Source organism: Vitis riparia, unplaced genomic scaffold (genome assembly GCF_004353265.1).
Source record: "Vitis riparia cultivar Riparia Gloire de Montpellier isolate 1030 unplaced genomic scaffold, EGFV_Vit.rip_1.0 scaffold380_pilon_pilon, whole genome shotgun sequence".
NCBI lineage: Eukaryota > Viridiplantae > Streptophyta > Magnoliopsida > Vitales > Vitaceae > Vitis > Vitis riparia.
Window position 1 is genome coordinate 57,184 of NW_023269672.1, and position 15,866 is coordinate 73,049.

General features: G+C 38.6%; 1 pseudogene; it reads right to left on the reverse strand.

Annotated features, from left to right (window-relative positions):
* Positions 1 to 4,062: 4,062 nt before the first annotated feature.
* The window catches only part of LOC117909803, a 31,051-nt pseudogene continuing 19,247 nt past the window's right edge, over positions 4,063 to 15,866 (reverse strand).

Consider the following 15,866-nt stretch of genomic DNA (forward strand, 5'->3'; position numbering starts at 1 on the left):
ATTTGCATCTATGTAACCAACAACCTGGGTATGACCTATGTTCTCGTACAACACACCTTAGCCTGGTGTGCTTTTGATATATCAAAGAATGTGGATTACAGCATCCCAATGGCTATGACATGGTGACTGTAGGAATTGACTAACAACACTTACAGGAAAAGAAATGTCTGGACAAGTAATGGTGAGGTAGTTCAGTTTACCTACAAGTCGTCGATATCTCCCAAGATCTCCTAAAGGCTCCCCCTGTCCTGGTATAAGTTTGACATTTGGATCCATATGAGTGTCTACCGGTTTACAGTCTAACATACCGGTTTCTTCCAAGATGTCTAAAGCATACTTCCTTTGGAAAAGAACCACACCGGAACTCGATTAAGCTATCTCAATCCCTAAGAAATACTTGAGTTTCCCCAAGTCTTTAGTCTGAAAATGGGTGAAAAGGTGTTGCTTTAGTTTCTTAATACCATTCTGATCACTGTCTGTAATGACGATGTCGTCCACATAAACTACCAGATAAATACACTTCCCCGAAGAGTTATGATGATAGAAAACGGAATGGTCTGTTGTATTGCGGAACATGCCAAACTCCTGAACAACAAAACTAAAACGGCTAAACCATGCTCGAGGAGATTATTTCAAACCATATAGAGAACGGCGTAACCTGCACACTAAACCAGACTCCCCCTGAGCAACAAAACCAGGTGGTTGCTCCATATAAACTTCCTCAGCAAGATCCCCATGAAGGAAAGCATTTTTAATATCTAACTGATAAAGAGGCCAAAAACGCATAGCAGCCATGGAGAGCAATAGACGAACAAACACTATCTTGGCAACGGGAGAGAAAGTGTCACCATAATCAGAACCATAAACCTGAGTATAGCCTTTAGCAACTAAGCGGGCCTTAAGGCGATCAACCTGACCATCAGGGCCAACCTTAACTGTGTAGACCCAACGACAACCAACTGTAGATTTACCAAAGGGTAAAACAACAAGATCCCAAGTGTCATTGGAGAGACTCAAAGGTGGAGAAGAACGGTGAGTCCTCAAAGAAAGTGACATCAACGGAGAGAAAGTAGCAATAAGTCTCAGAGGAATAACAACGATAACCCTTTTGAAGTCTAGAATATCCCAAGAAGATGCATTTTGTAGCCTTAGTAGAAAGTTTGTCCTGTCCAGGAGTGAGAATATGAACAAAGCAAGTACAACCAAAAACACGAGAAGGAAGGAAATAAAGTGGTTGGTCAGGGAAAAGAAGGGAATGAGGAATCTGATCGTGTAATACAGATGAGGGCATACGATTAATCAAATAACATGCTGTAAGAACAGCGTCCCCCCAAAAACGAAAGGGAACATTACTATGGAGAAGGAGAGTACGAGCTGTCTCAACAAGATGTCGATTCTTACGTTCAGCTAACCCATTTTGTTGAGGAGTATGAGCACAAGAAGACTGATGAATGATCCCATGTTGGGACATAAATGAAGTAAATGGTGTAGAAAAATATTCTCTGGCATTGTCACTGCACAACACACGAATAGAAATATTGAACAAGGTTTGGATTTTAGCATAAAATTTCTGGAAAATAGAGAATAACTCAGCTCGATTTTTCATTAAAAATAACCAAGTACATCGAGAATAGTCATCAATGAAAGTGACAAAATACTGAAATCCTAAAGTAGACGCGATCTGACAAGGACCCCAAACATCAGTGTGAACAAGTTCAAAAGGAGACTTTGCCTGATTATTCAAACGCTTTGGGAACGAGACATGAGTATGTTTCCCAAGCTGACAAGACTCACACGCAAGCGACAACAAAGATGAAAAACGAGGGACCATTTTCTGAAACTTGGATGGACTAGGGTGGCCAAGGTGACTGTGGATGAGGAGGGGAGCATCAGTGGAAATGCAAACTACAGGAGTTGAAGGCAAGGTGAGGTGATAAAGGCCTTAAGACTCACGTCCTATACCAATCGTCTTCCCCATACTCCGGTCCTGCAAGGTCACAAATTTATTAGAGAAAGTGATAGAACAGTTAAGAGTACGAGTTATTTTGCTGATGAAAATAAGATTAAAAGGACACTCAGGGGCATAAAGGACAGAATGGAGAGGTAGGGAAGGCAGAGGATGAGCGAAACCAAAACCTTTAGCCATAGTTTGGGAACCATTAGCTAAAGTAATAGTAGGTAAGGCAGAGGTAGTAGTAATAGAAGAGAAAATATCCTTATTACCAGATATGTGATCAGAAGCACCAGAATTTAGAATCCAAGGTCCAAGAGAAGATGTATGGGTAAGACAAGCAAAAGCATTACCAGTCTGGGCAACAGAAGCAATAGAAGCTGACTTGGTGGCCTGATAGCGGAGATAGTCATCATACTCACTATCAGTGAGGGAAATACTTTAAGACGTGGAGGAACTGGGAGGCTGAGGCGACTGAGGATCAGATGACTGGGCCACGTGGGCAGTGCGGGGAGGCTGCCCATGTAATTGATAACACCGATCACGAGTGTGGCCAAGCTTATTGCAATAGGTGCAATGAGGACGTTGGCTTCTACCTCAGTTACCACTGCGTCCGCCTCGAGAGTTAGTTTGAGAAACTAACACAAAAAAATCTGAAGTGTTATCAGATGGCAAAGTCTGAGTGGAGGAGATACAGAGGAGGCGAGCAAACACATCATCCAATGATAGAATGGAGGAACTGCCAAGAATCTGATCGCAGACGGTCTCGAGATCTAGACGGAGGCTAATAAGCGTAAGAACCATGAAGAACTTGTCAATCTGTGTTCGTTGATCCCCAACATCAGTAGTAAGAGGCATCACGGTCAAGAATTCCTCCTTAAGAGAGGCAATCTGGCCAATATAAGTAGATAAATTCATGTCTTGTTGTCTGACATTGACAATAGAAGAAGCCACCTTATAAAGACGTTGGATATCATTCGTGTATAGCCCTTTCGCCTGATTCCAAAATTTAAAGCATGTTTTGTAGGCCCGAAGATGAAGCAGAATCTTAGGATCAACTGATTGCCATAACACACTACATAACTGTGCATCTATCTTCCTCCATTGTACTCTGTCAACCTCAAGGATATCTGCCTCCTGCGTAACAAGGTGATCCTCATAACCTTGACCCATAAACCAAAGCTCCATAGAGGCAGACCAGGACAAATAATTTTCACTGTCAACCAATTTCTCCAAAGTAATCATAGGAGATCCAGATATGACAGAGGAAAAAGTGGAACTTTTAGTAGCCATATCTACTTATCTGGAGAACGAAATATGTTTAGATCGAAGAGAGCCCTAATACAGCTTCAGATCGCGGCCGAAAGAAGAAAAACCGAGGATCCGCAGCTATGAGAGATCAAATAGTAAAGAAAAATAAATGTGGCACTATTGGAAGGGTAGAAGAACACTTCCTAAGACACGTGCAAGGCTCGAGGTGGAGAGAAAGTCATTGGAGGTCGCCGGAAAGGCTGTTTAGAGGGCCGACAGAGAAAAAAAAACCCCAAAAAATGCACTTCCAGGGATTAGATGGCACAAGCACATATGGAGGGTGGCTAGACGGCGTGAGGCAAGGCTGGAGGTAGAAGCGCGTGGCCGAAAAGTGCTCCACAAGCCGGCGCGTGACGTTCAGGCCGCCGCAGAAGAAACGCGGGTGGCCGGCGCATGGCTGAGAATCTCCCTCCGGTGCTTTGAGAAAACTTGAAGATCTCCTCCTTGTGCACCTGATGGTATGGTCGGTGTCGGAAAAGGACTTCGCCGGAAAAAGGTCGTTGGCGATAAGGGTTTTCTGACGGCGGTGAGGGTTTTCTAACGGTGATACGGTTGATCGAAAAGCTTTAGGAGATGGAAAAGGTGACCGGAATGAAACACGGTCACTGAAAGATTTCCTAGAATGGATTCACGGATAAACCGAAAATAATTAGGGTTTTTTTTCTCCCTAGGCTCTGATACCATGTGAAAAGAGAGAAAAGGGAGAATCCTTAATTCTTGTTATTGAAAAACTATTAATAATACACATTGGACTTGGGTATATATATATATATACATGTTAATGAGACCCACAATACAATAAGGAAAGAAAATGAAAAGGAAAAGTAAATAACCTAAATAACTGTACACTATCTAACAAGGCCAATTGAAGTCGGCTCTGTTGTAAAACTGTGCGCGCACACGCACGCACACACACAAAGGTAGCTTATTCTTGTTAGCCAGCTGGTAATGCTATCTATATATGGCCATACAATACGCCAACAAACATGAACAAGTGCGTAAAATAATATCTAATGACATGATTTCCAGTAAGATGAATAACTGAAAGCCAAAGCTCCCAGTTACATATATTTATTCATCTACCATTACTGCAGCTTTTTGTAGTGAGATCAAGGCCAATCATAGAAAATAATCAGGCACAGTGACAAAATTTGTCATACCTTGCCTCAAAGCTCCTCCCTTCAAAACCCATGGTTGCACATATACTGGATATTATCCACGGTGGAATGTAAGCATCCTTGATTTCAATGCTGTAGGAGAGACCAGCCGAAACACTTTCATTTGCTTCATCTTTCATTTTGGATCCTTTAAGAGGAAAAGCAACATGATCAGCTCTCTTCAACTCCCCGCAACTGACCTACAAAAGAAGGCCACTACTGAAAAATCCCAAGCACCTACCCCACAGGAATTAGCAAGCAAAACCAAGCAACTAAAATTAATCATGATAAATATTTATCGTTGTACAAGTATTAAAATTTACAAAGAACCATTTTGCTCTAATTTCAAAGGATGACTACTCTCCTTCCAAGGTAATTGGTAATCCTATAAAAAAAAAAGCAATGTATTCTGAGTAGGTTATATTACATGAGAAGGGCAATAATACATGCATTGGACCTCTTCGTGTCAGATGCAGATACAAGGAAAGGTTGATAAATGATTATAACAATAAGAAAATGTGGAAGAAGGATTGATCAAAGTTATTTCAATCATGTTACAACAAAGTTCAGGGATCCTATTTGATGAAACTTTGAGAACACAAAGCAGTACCAGGGAAGCACTTGCCTTTAGAAGGTTTGAAGTTTGGGACTACCCTACCCATATGCACAAAAATAGTTTGGATGTATTTTCAATATGGTGGATCTAAACATCCAACCGTTGGCCACCATTTATGTGAGAATCTGGCTGAGATGTATATTTGCTCTTGGAAATGCATTCATGGACAAGGAAAACAAAGGTCACTAACACCGGTCTATAACCATTAAATTTGAATTAAACTACACTTACCTCTGGGCAGAAAGAGCAGCATTTTGAAATGGAACGGGTGAATACAGAAGAGGAACATCCACACTTGTCAAGGATGTCAAGAAAGATCTGGAAATAGCCATAAGAAATGAAGAACCACTGACAATAAAAGAGAACAGAAATATAGACAAAGTACCTAACTTACTAGAGAGATGCAGTGCTTTCGACATTAGCTAGGTATTTACCTATAATTTAGCATAAAGTCATATAAAGCATGCACATTCTTGTTTCCACTGAAAGACAGCAAAGATTGTGGACTATTATCCACATCAGATATGGAACCAAGACGTCAAGTCTGAATTGAAATGAGAATCACCAATGAGTGATAAATCACAAAGAACAACATCAGGAGAAGTAGGTATACTTCTGTAACTAAGGAGATTGTCATAATCAAATTTTGGAAAAGAAAAAAAAAACAGTAATGGACATCACATCAAACATGAAGCTTTTTGGAACTGCTTCTTTATATTTTGCCCTTGCTGCTCATAAATTTGTCATAAACTAAATGCCTAAGAAAATCCCATTGAGGCAACTATAACAAGCAAGTAGTCTAAGCAAGCATGGAAGTTCCACAAATGGCAGAGAAAGGCATCCCATGTTCTATTCCAGGCATAAGTTTAGCAAGGTGAAGGATAAAAGACTATCAAAATTAAAAGCATAGACAAAAACCTGGCCCAAATTGCGTTTCTCAATCTCCGAGAGCTCAACCAGGTCTTCAATAGTGACTTGTTCTACTTTAGAACGACAAAAAGGCATAGAGAAACAAACATCCTAGTTTTCATAATATACAGACAAAAGAAAAAGTTAGTTCATTGGATTAAAAAAATATTACAGACATGGAAAAAAATACATGTAAAATCCAAAACAGAGATTAATTAGTTAAAATGGTTAGCACTGCAAGCCCTTAATATCATAATCTCAAAGGTCCAACATCCTGAAAAGAAGAGAGCATATATGACAGGCACAAATTCACAAGCACATAACTCATTACATGGTTGCAAAGTTGGGGTTTGCCCACTGGGTTACCAAGATTTTCAACTTTGATCCGCATTTGAACCCATCATTATGCTGAATCAAAATGACAAAATCAATTATTGTTCTGAGCTTCCATATTTGTTTCTGGGTTCTTTGAACCCAATTATATCAAATTGAAATCAGATACGCTGCCCTAAAACAATCCAAGCAGCCCCTGATCGCACATGCAACAGATAGAAACAATCACAAATTATGTCTGCTTGCCACATATGTTACAGGGATTTAGTTGCAAGTATTAGATGCAGGTATGTGTTACACATCTAATCATTCAAATTCACAAACTCTAAGATACAAGGACTTGGCTGAAAGGAACTTAACAATGGTACAGATACTTGGACATGGTCAAAAGTCAAATATTTGAGTGCTTACTTAGATCTATATCTACTTTATTCGCCGTGGAATCCATAATCCTTTAGTAATTCAAGTCATATTACTCCTACGTATGAAGGAAATGTACTAAAAAATTTAATTTATATCGTATGTCATGTTTTGTCATTGGAAATTTCAAATTTTGTTAATATACAATATGCATACATATTTCTTTCACTAATTTTATTTTATATCAATATATTTTTTATTATTTATCCATATCCATCCCTTTACTTTTATTTTATTACCTTTGTTTTGATTTATCATCTCTTTAAATGTTATTATTCTAAAAGTAACAAATTCATGCTAATGAAGTACCAAGAGACCTATTTTCTATCACGCCACCTGCCCAGGTAGGCCCTTTTTTTTTTTTATCTTTAAATATCCTCATAAAAGCCCTTTTTTTTCTCTTATCCTTGAATCTCCCCAACAACACTTAATTCCTTTTTTTTAGTTTTAATTCATCTCTTAAAGACCCAAGTTCCAAAAAATTTCACTTTAAAAATTACTGACAATTATCCAATCCCAAGTAAAAAATAATAATAATATATCCCATGAGGATCCCACAACAATACCCATGTCATTTTTTTCAACAGGGTTACTTTTAGTAAAATTGAGAATCCGGGTATCACCGCCTATCACACATAGTCTCACGCATCCTTACCTAAATATAGCAACTTCTTTATTGATTAAAATTTTCTTTCATTTTCTTATATGAATCGAGAACTTACAAAATAAAAAATGAGAAGACAGTTAGGATTTTACTCCAAGTCAGCATAATATTGTACAAGAGCTTTGGTTTCTAAGGGGCCATAAGTTCGAACCTCATTGCTTGTTAAATCCCCATTATTGAGCCAAGTACAAGCAAGAGAAGGTTGCATGTCCAGTGGAACATTAAGGCTTTAGCCTAAGTCAACTTAACTTGATATACATTGTTGGCCTACTATACAAGACAAAATTATGAGAATTTTCTGAAAAAAGCAAAATAATTGCTCAGCAATGAGAAAAAAACCAAAAATATAGAGCAGCCAATGCCTCATTAAAATCAAGGATGACAGTTTTTTTTTTTAGTTGGTAAAAGTCAAACACAGTAAACCATCTGGCCAGACAATCAAGGTCCCTGATAAATTATCTCTAATGATCTAACAGTTAACCACTTGGTCAGCAGATCAAGGTCCTTAATAAATATCAACATTCTCAAAATCAATAAATTTGGTAATCATCTAAATTCCACAAGAATGGTTTAAAATTATCATTCCCAGATTAGCTTAGAAGTTTGCAGAAAGAACACAAAATATTTTGTCACTGCACTCATTTCTGTTACAATTTTATAAACCTCATATTTAAACCTCTAGCAAAGAAGCAGCAACTATTTCCAGGTTTTAAGTCAAAATAAGCACCCCCATGATTTCTATTTCAATGCCACTATCTCAGTTAATACCAAATGCAAAAAAAAAAAAGTAATATCTTATTTCAGGAACTAATTTTTATATTCAAGCAGAAAAAACTCGAATTAGCATTTAGAGTGAGAAAAAACATATTTTCCACATGAAAATTGTTTATGAACATGTTCCATAAAGAGAATAAACTTCCTATCCATGCAAATTTTAAAAGATAAAAGAGATACATCTTACATGCTCTCTCAACAGTGACCTTAAGCCTCTTGTTGACTGGGAGATATAAGCATTAGAGGACTGTTTCTTTCCTCCTGAGCCGTCACCACTAGCAAACACCACCACAAATTGTGAAGTACAAACTAGAAAGTTTCCAATAAAACAGAAAAATCAATGTACAGTGTGACATACAAAATAAATTTAACTAATAAAAAAAACCCCAAAAAAATAAAAGGCAAGACAAAGAAAGAACAAAACCAAAAAAGAAAAAAGGGAGAGCATAAAAATCCAAAATGAATGGATCATGCACATTTCGCTCCTATTACAACCTGAACGACCAAAAGGCTCTAACATTATGGTCCACATAAGTCATGGTGTAGGGCATTATAAGGAGAAAGAAAGAAGTTTCTTACAATTTCAATGTTATAATTAGAGCTTCTAGAGAATAATAAATAAACTCTAGAGTACACAACCAAAAATAATATGATGAAATCACCACATAATCTAAATTGCTTTATATGTAATTTATGTGCTGAAAATTCCTAAAGAAAAATAGGAAAGAAACTAGCCATTGCAAAAGTATGGCCTAGGCAAGCCAAATTGCCAAAGAAATTGTAGTGGTTATGAAGCAGCAAATGTAGTTACAGTGTCATAACACTACAATATGTAAACCAGTGATGAATTGTCAACCCCTACCACATGATTATATGAACAAGATCATTATGAATATTCAAAACCATCAAGAATCAAGATAGACCTTCAAGCTAGATGTAAGGGAACATGTGAAAATGATTGTGTATGGAAGATGTGAGAATGATAGATGACAACTAGCTGACTTCATACTCAGCAATGGGCATAAAAGGAAAAAAAAAAAAAAAAACTCTTGTTTTTTCATGGGATTGAAAAATGTCAGTGGTTTATCCTGGAGATAAGTGTTGGTTTGGCGTTGAATCAAAGAGCTTTGAGGATTTAATCGAGGAGACCAAAAGGAAGGTGATTGGGAAGATTTGTGAAAGGGGTCCAAACTTTTCGTCATGTATTAGATTCAGTGGGGTAAGGGCTTGGCTTTGCTGGTGGAAGGGGCTGAGACCTGTTGTGCTCTCAAAGATGGGGAGCTTTTTAGAAAGTCTTGGGTGGAGTAGGGTAGACACCATTTGCTGGATTTGAGCAATAATAGGAGAAAGGCGGTTTCTACTTTGTTCTGTTTAGGAAGTAGAAGGAAAGAAGTTTTCCTTAGTGTTTCCTGAAGGAAGGGGATTTGTAGGGGGATGGAAAATCCTGTCTAGCAAGCTAAGAAGCCTTGGTGTTTCTACAACCCTAAGGAGAGTGGAGGAGCCCAAAGCTACCTCTTCGAAGGGGTTGGTTCTTAGAGGGGTGATGATGGGAATGAGTACTCGGTAGCAGAGGTGGAGATCTCTAGTTCTTCTTAATAGTGTAACACTGTGTAGATTGAAATCAAAGATGGGGGAGCTTTTTGACCAGCCTCCTAACCCTGTCTCTCTTAGGAACTGGGCATAGTTCAATTGGAAGTTGAAAGGAAAACTCCACTTGGCATTGTTGGGAGGATCCCTTATTCTGTTCAAGTTTGAAGATGTAGTTGAAGCTAAGAGGGTGTTCCACTCGAGGGTGAAATGGTTCAATGGAAAAAGTCTTCTACTAAAGTGGTGGAATCCATCTATGGGTTGCCTCATGGAGGCAAGGGATGTTCGAGAGGTGTGGGTAAGGGTTTTGAGCCTTCTCTTGCATCTTTGAGGAAAAAGTTTGTTCAAAAGATTAGGAGAAGCTTGTGAGAGTCTTGTGGCCATCGATGAGGATACGGCGGAGTGTAGGAATTCGCAATGGGCGAGGATTCTTGCTAGGATCAAAGGGAAGTTACCTAGTTCTTTGTAGGTGATGGTGGGTTCCTCTTGTTTCATGATTCAGTTATGGTGGGAGATTCCTCCATGGAAGAGTGAGGTGTAGTCTTCTCAAAGTTGCAAAGAAAGAAGGGTAGGAGAAGAGGGTAGGGTAAGGTCACGCACTTGTCTGAAGTGTGGAAGAAGGGTTTTCTGAAAAAGTGGAAGCCCAAGTGTCATCTCTTGATCCATCAAACTCTCCATCCTCTTGTTTCGCAATTCAGTTGTGGTGGGAGATTCCTCCATTGAAGAGTGAGGTGTAGTCTTCTCAAAGTTGTAGAGAAACAAGGGTAGAAAAAGAGAGTAGGGCAAGGTCACGCGCCTATCTGAGAGTGAAAGAATGGTTTTCTAAAAGAGTGAAAGCTTAAGTGTTGTCTCTCAATCCATCGAACTCTACAAAAAGAAAAAATGGTACAATACCCAAAAATATGGGAATCAAAGTTTCTATAAAAACCCATCCTTCCCTTTCTATCGTTGGGGAGGAGCCATGTGGGTTAGTAGATGAGGCCTTGGGCCTTTTTGTTGGGCCTTAGGTCAAGTTAGGCTCTATGAAGGTGGAGGTGGCCAGAAGATCAACTTTGGATAGGGCCCAAGCTCCTTTTAAAGTGGGTCAGGTGAGCTTTAAAAAGGGAAGGGAGATGGGCCTTAAGGCTACTACCATTGAGTCCACTCCTTTCGTGCTTCTAATCCTTGCATGTCAAAGTTGTCTTCCATGGAGACAATGATGAAGCCTTTAGCCAACAAAGCTATTTTAGATGAAGCACTTAGATTTCAAGGTACGCTCTCTTGGACTCAATCCTCTTGGGGAGAAGGGCCTTCTTCTTCTTCTACTCCTTTCTTGGGTATTGAGCGGGGAGAAGGTTTTTCTGAGTTGGGAGGGGAAGTGTCAGAAATTTTGGTTGACGCTGTGAAAAAGCCTCTATCAATGGTTTTTCAAGATGGCTAAGTTGTGGTCTTCCTAGAGAATTTTTCCCCCAATCAAGAGAGTGGAGTTGAGTCGGGGGGTAACGGTGCTTCAGCCTCAACACAAGAGGTGGGATCCAATGGTGTGGAATGCAAGGACCCGCTTTCAGACAAGGACTTCACCAAGCTAGTAGATTTTAATAGATTTTTGGGAATGTCGGTTCAGGGGTTTGAAAAGAAAATCTAGTCTTTGTTGATAAAGTTAAGAAGGAAAGTTGGATGTGGGATTCCTAGTAAAGGGGGGAAGAAGAAATGTGTGTCCTCCTCTCATTTCAAAAGAGAGCTAAGGAGACTAGATTGTTCAATCAATTATGAAAGTTCCTTGCTCTCTTCTAGAAGGAATGGTAGGAACAATTAGGATTTGGTTCCAGTTGATTGATGAAGATTAAAATCTGTAAAATTATAGGAAGATTTAATTTGATGATTTGTCAGCAATGTTAAGGGCTAAGATTGAGGATATCTACAGCTAACAAATCATTTTTTTCTTATCCCATGATTTTATGGGATTTGGTAATCTGTTACCAAATCCATTTCTGTTTTAGGTAGTTTTGACTTTTTTTTTTGATAAGTTGTAAATATCCTTAAAATAGATGAGTATTATCATCTATATGTAAAGGGGAATGTAATCAGTATAATGCATGGTGGAATGTTGAGTTTTTCCTTCCACATCGATAAAATCCTTTCCTAGAATGTAAGAGAACTCAACGATGAGGAAAAATGGAAATTGATCAAGTCTGTGGTTAGGACTCAGAAGGTAGATCTAGTTTGCCTTCTAGAGACTAAGGTGCAAGAGATGAAGTTACAAGTGGTAAGAAGCTTAGGTGTTGGAAGGTTTTTGAACTAAGGTGCAGTTGATGCTAGATGAGCGTCAAGAGGCATTTTGATTTTTTAAGACAATAGAGTTTTGGACCTATTGCAGTTGGAGTGTGGTGGGTTCTCCATTTCATGTCACTTTAGAAATGTTGAAGATGATTTTGTCTAGGTGTTCACAGGAGTCTATGATCTAGTTTTAATGAGGGAACAAAAGGATTTCTGGGATGAATTGGGAGCTATCAAAGGTCTATGGGACGATCCCTAGTGCATAGAAGGGTATTTTAACCTTGTTAGATTTCCAAGGGAAAGAATGAACAAATTCAGATTTATGACATATATGAGGAGGTTCTTAGATGTCTTAAAGGAGTTGAGTTTGAAGGACCTTCCTCTTTCTGGAGGTTCATTCACATGGTGTGGTGGTTTAATTCTTAAGCAGCTTCTAGGTTTGACCGCTTCTTAGTCTCTGATGAGTAGGAAAACCATTTTTTGGGTATTTCTCAATTCGCTTTCCTAGGCTAGCTTCTAACCATTGTCCCATTATTCTCGAGGGTGGAAGAGTCAAAAAGTGCAAGATCCCCTTTAGATTTGAGAATATGTGGCTTTTGACTGATGGCTTCAAAGAGATTGTGAGAAATTGGTGGACTGGGTATACAGTTACTAGCTTTAGCAATCACTGCCTCATTCAGAAATTAAAAGCTCTTAAAAGGGATCTTAAAGTGTGGAAAAAAGAAGGTTTTGGCAATGTCTTCTTTAACAAATCATAAGTCTTTTCTTGTGTTCAATTCTAGGACTCTAAGAAGAGAGAATGTCCTCTTTCTCTTGAGGAGGCAGAGCCTAAAAAGAGGGCCTTTGAGGATTATAAGAAGTGGGTTTTATTGGAAGAAACTTCATGGAGACAAAAATCTAGGAAATTTGGTTAAGAGATGGAGACAAGAACACCAAGTTTTTTCACAAGATGGCCAATGCTCATGCAAGAAGGAATTTGTTAACCAAGGTGAGAACAAATGGGGTTACTCTGATTGATGATGATTAAAGCTAGGGTGTGCAATGCCTATCATACTCTTCTCTTGGAAATGGGGGATTGGAGACCGAGCGTAAGGGTTTACGCTTTGAAGTGTTGGGGTAAGATAGATCCAAAAGTCTAGAGGTTCCTTTTTCAAATGAGGAAGTTTTTGAAGCCCTGAATAGTCTCTCTGGTGATAAAGCTCTAGGTCCAAACAGTTTTACCATGGCTTTTTAACATTTTTGTTGGGATTTTACCAAACCAGAGATCATACCTTTCTTTAAGGAGTTCTTTCTTCATGGCATATTCCAAAGAAACCTAAATTCCACCTTCTTGGTTTTGATTCCCAAAAAAGGGAGAGCTAAAGATTTGAAAGACTTTAGACCAATCAGTTTGGTTGGGGGTTTGTATAAGCTATTAATCAAAGTTTTGGCAAATAAGGTAAAGACAACAACGGGGGAGGTGAAATCAACATGCCTTCATTCAAGGTAGACAAATTTTAGACACTATGCTCAGTGCTATTAAGGTTGTTGACTCTAGGTTAAAGAGCAATATTCCTGGTCTCCTTTGAAAAATGGACATTGAGAAGGTTTATGATCATGTCAATTGGGATTTATTTATATCAGTTATGTTCAAAGTGGGGTTTGGGCAAAGGTGGATAAGTTAGATCAATTGGTATATTTCCATAGCTAGCTTTTCTGTTCTTATTAACAGAACCCCTTCATGCTTTTTTCACAGTTTTAGGGGCTTAAGACAAGGCGACTTGCTATCCCCCTATCTATTAATTTTGGTTATGGAAGCTCTTAGTCAGTTGTTGTTCCGAGCCAGATGCAGTGACTTCATTTTAAGGTTTAAGGTGGAAAGGAGAAGTGGAGAAAGGAGGGATGTGTCCCATCTTCTGTTTGTTGACGACACATTAATCTTTTGTAAGGCCAACAATGACCAGTTGAGATATTTGAGTTGTCTATGTGGTTCAAGATGCTTTCTGAATTAAAAGCGAATATGGATAAAGTGAGGTTATTCTTGTAAGGGGGTAGAGACTTTGGAGAATGATGCTTTGGTGATGGGGTGTAGAGTAGGGAAGCTTCCCACATCTTATTTGGGTCTTCCTTTGGGTGCCCCTTTTAAATCTCGTAGGGTGTGGGATGCAGGGAATAGAGATTCAGAAAAAAAAAAAATTAACAATGTGGAAAATGTGATACATATCTAAGGGTGGGAGGCTTACCTTGATTAAATAAAATAAAATAAATAAAATAAAAATAAAAGTGTGTGCAAGACTCGAAAAAATCCAAATGGATTTTTTATGGGGTGGTGGTACTCTAAAGAGAAGGCCTCATTTGGTGAATTGGAATTTGGTTTGTGTAAATAAGGAGGGAGGCTTAGGAATTCATAGTCTTATGGCCCTTAATAAAGCCTTACTTGGTAAGTGGAGTTGGAGATTTGCATAAGAAAGAGAGTCGGCCCCTTTGAAAACAAATTATCATTGGGAAGTTTGGAGTAGAGAAAGGGGTTTAGTGTTCGAAAGGAGTAAGAGGAGGTCATGGTGTGGTGATGTGGAAAGCCATCAAAAATGAATGAGAGGACATAAGAAGTTGATCCCACTTGATTGCTAGGAATGAGAGAAAGGTTAAGTTTTGGAAAGACTTTTGGTGTGAAGACCAACCCTTGAAAGAAGTTTTCCCTAACTTATTTCTATGGCAATAAATAAACACAATTAGGTCTCAAAAGCTTGGGAGGAGAGTGGGGATTTAGGTAGCTGGAGCCCCCGCTTTTCAAGACATCTTAATGATTAAGAGATGGGAGAAGTTGAGTCTTTGTTTTGCAAGCTTCAACCCTTTGTTATGAGAAGAAAAGTGGACGACATTTTGAGTTAGAGAGAGAGTAAGAATGGCAAATTTTAAGTTAGCTCCCTTTATGGCTCCTATATGAGGGTATCTAGAGATCCATTTTCGTGGAATATTATTTAGAGGTCTTAGGCTCTAGGAAGGGTGAGCTTTTTTGCTTAGGAAGTGTCTTGGAGCATAATTTTGACTCTCAACTAGTTGAAAAGAAAGGGATTGAATATTTCGAATAGGTGCTACTTGTGCAAAGAAGAGGGGGAAACCACTAACCACCTAATTTTGTTCTATGGCAAGGCTAAAATGTTGTGGAACTTGATTTATTCCATTTTCGGTGTGCAGTGGGTTATGCATTCCTCAATTAGGAAGAGTGCATGGAAGGCTGCTCTCTTAAGTTTAATGTGGAATTTATGGAAGGAAAGGAATGGAAGAGCTTTCATTGCCGTTGAGCGGTCCGACCAAGCAATGAAATCTTTTTTCATGTATACTTCTGTGAATTGAGCTAGGGTGCATATAGAGAGGACCACACTTTGTTTATGATTGATTTTATAAATTGGTTGTTTGTCAAGTAAGGAGAAGGCCTTTTTTTGTCTTCTTATTGCTTAGCTTTTTTGGGGCATATGTGTATACTTTGTGTGTACTGTTTTCGTCGTTTTTAGGCTTTTCTAATGCAAGCCCTTTTATTACCTATGAAAAAGAAAAAAAGCAATGGGCATAAAAGAATACATGGAGTGGTACAACACCAACTCAATCATGACATAGATGATGATTTCAAGCACCCAAAGATTTTATGTTGTATCAAGTAGGAATGCATTGTACTTCCCATTTAATTTTGTTGTTCATTTGTTTCCAGCATGGTATTTTGATCAACAAAGGGGAAAATACCAATGTTAGTATGCATGTCAAATTATCACAAAAAGCTCTCAAAAAGATGCTTTGCTCCATAAGCATCTTGAACCTGTAATATGTCGATCTTTTATCAAAAGGTATTGTTTATGTATTATTAACGTTAGAGATAGTAAGACAAAGAGAAGTAAATTCGAGAAGACATGA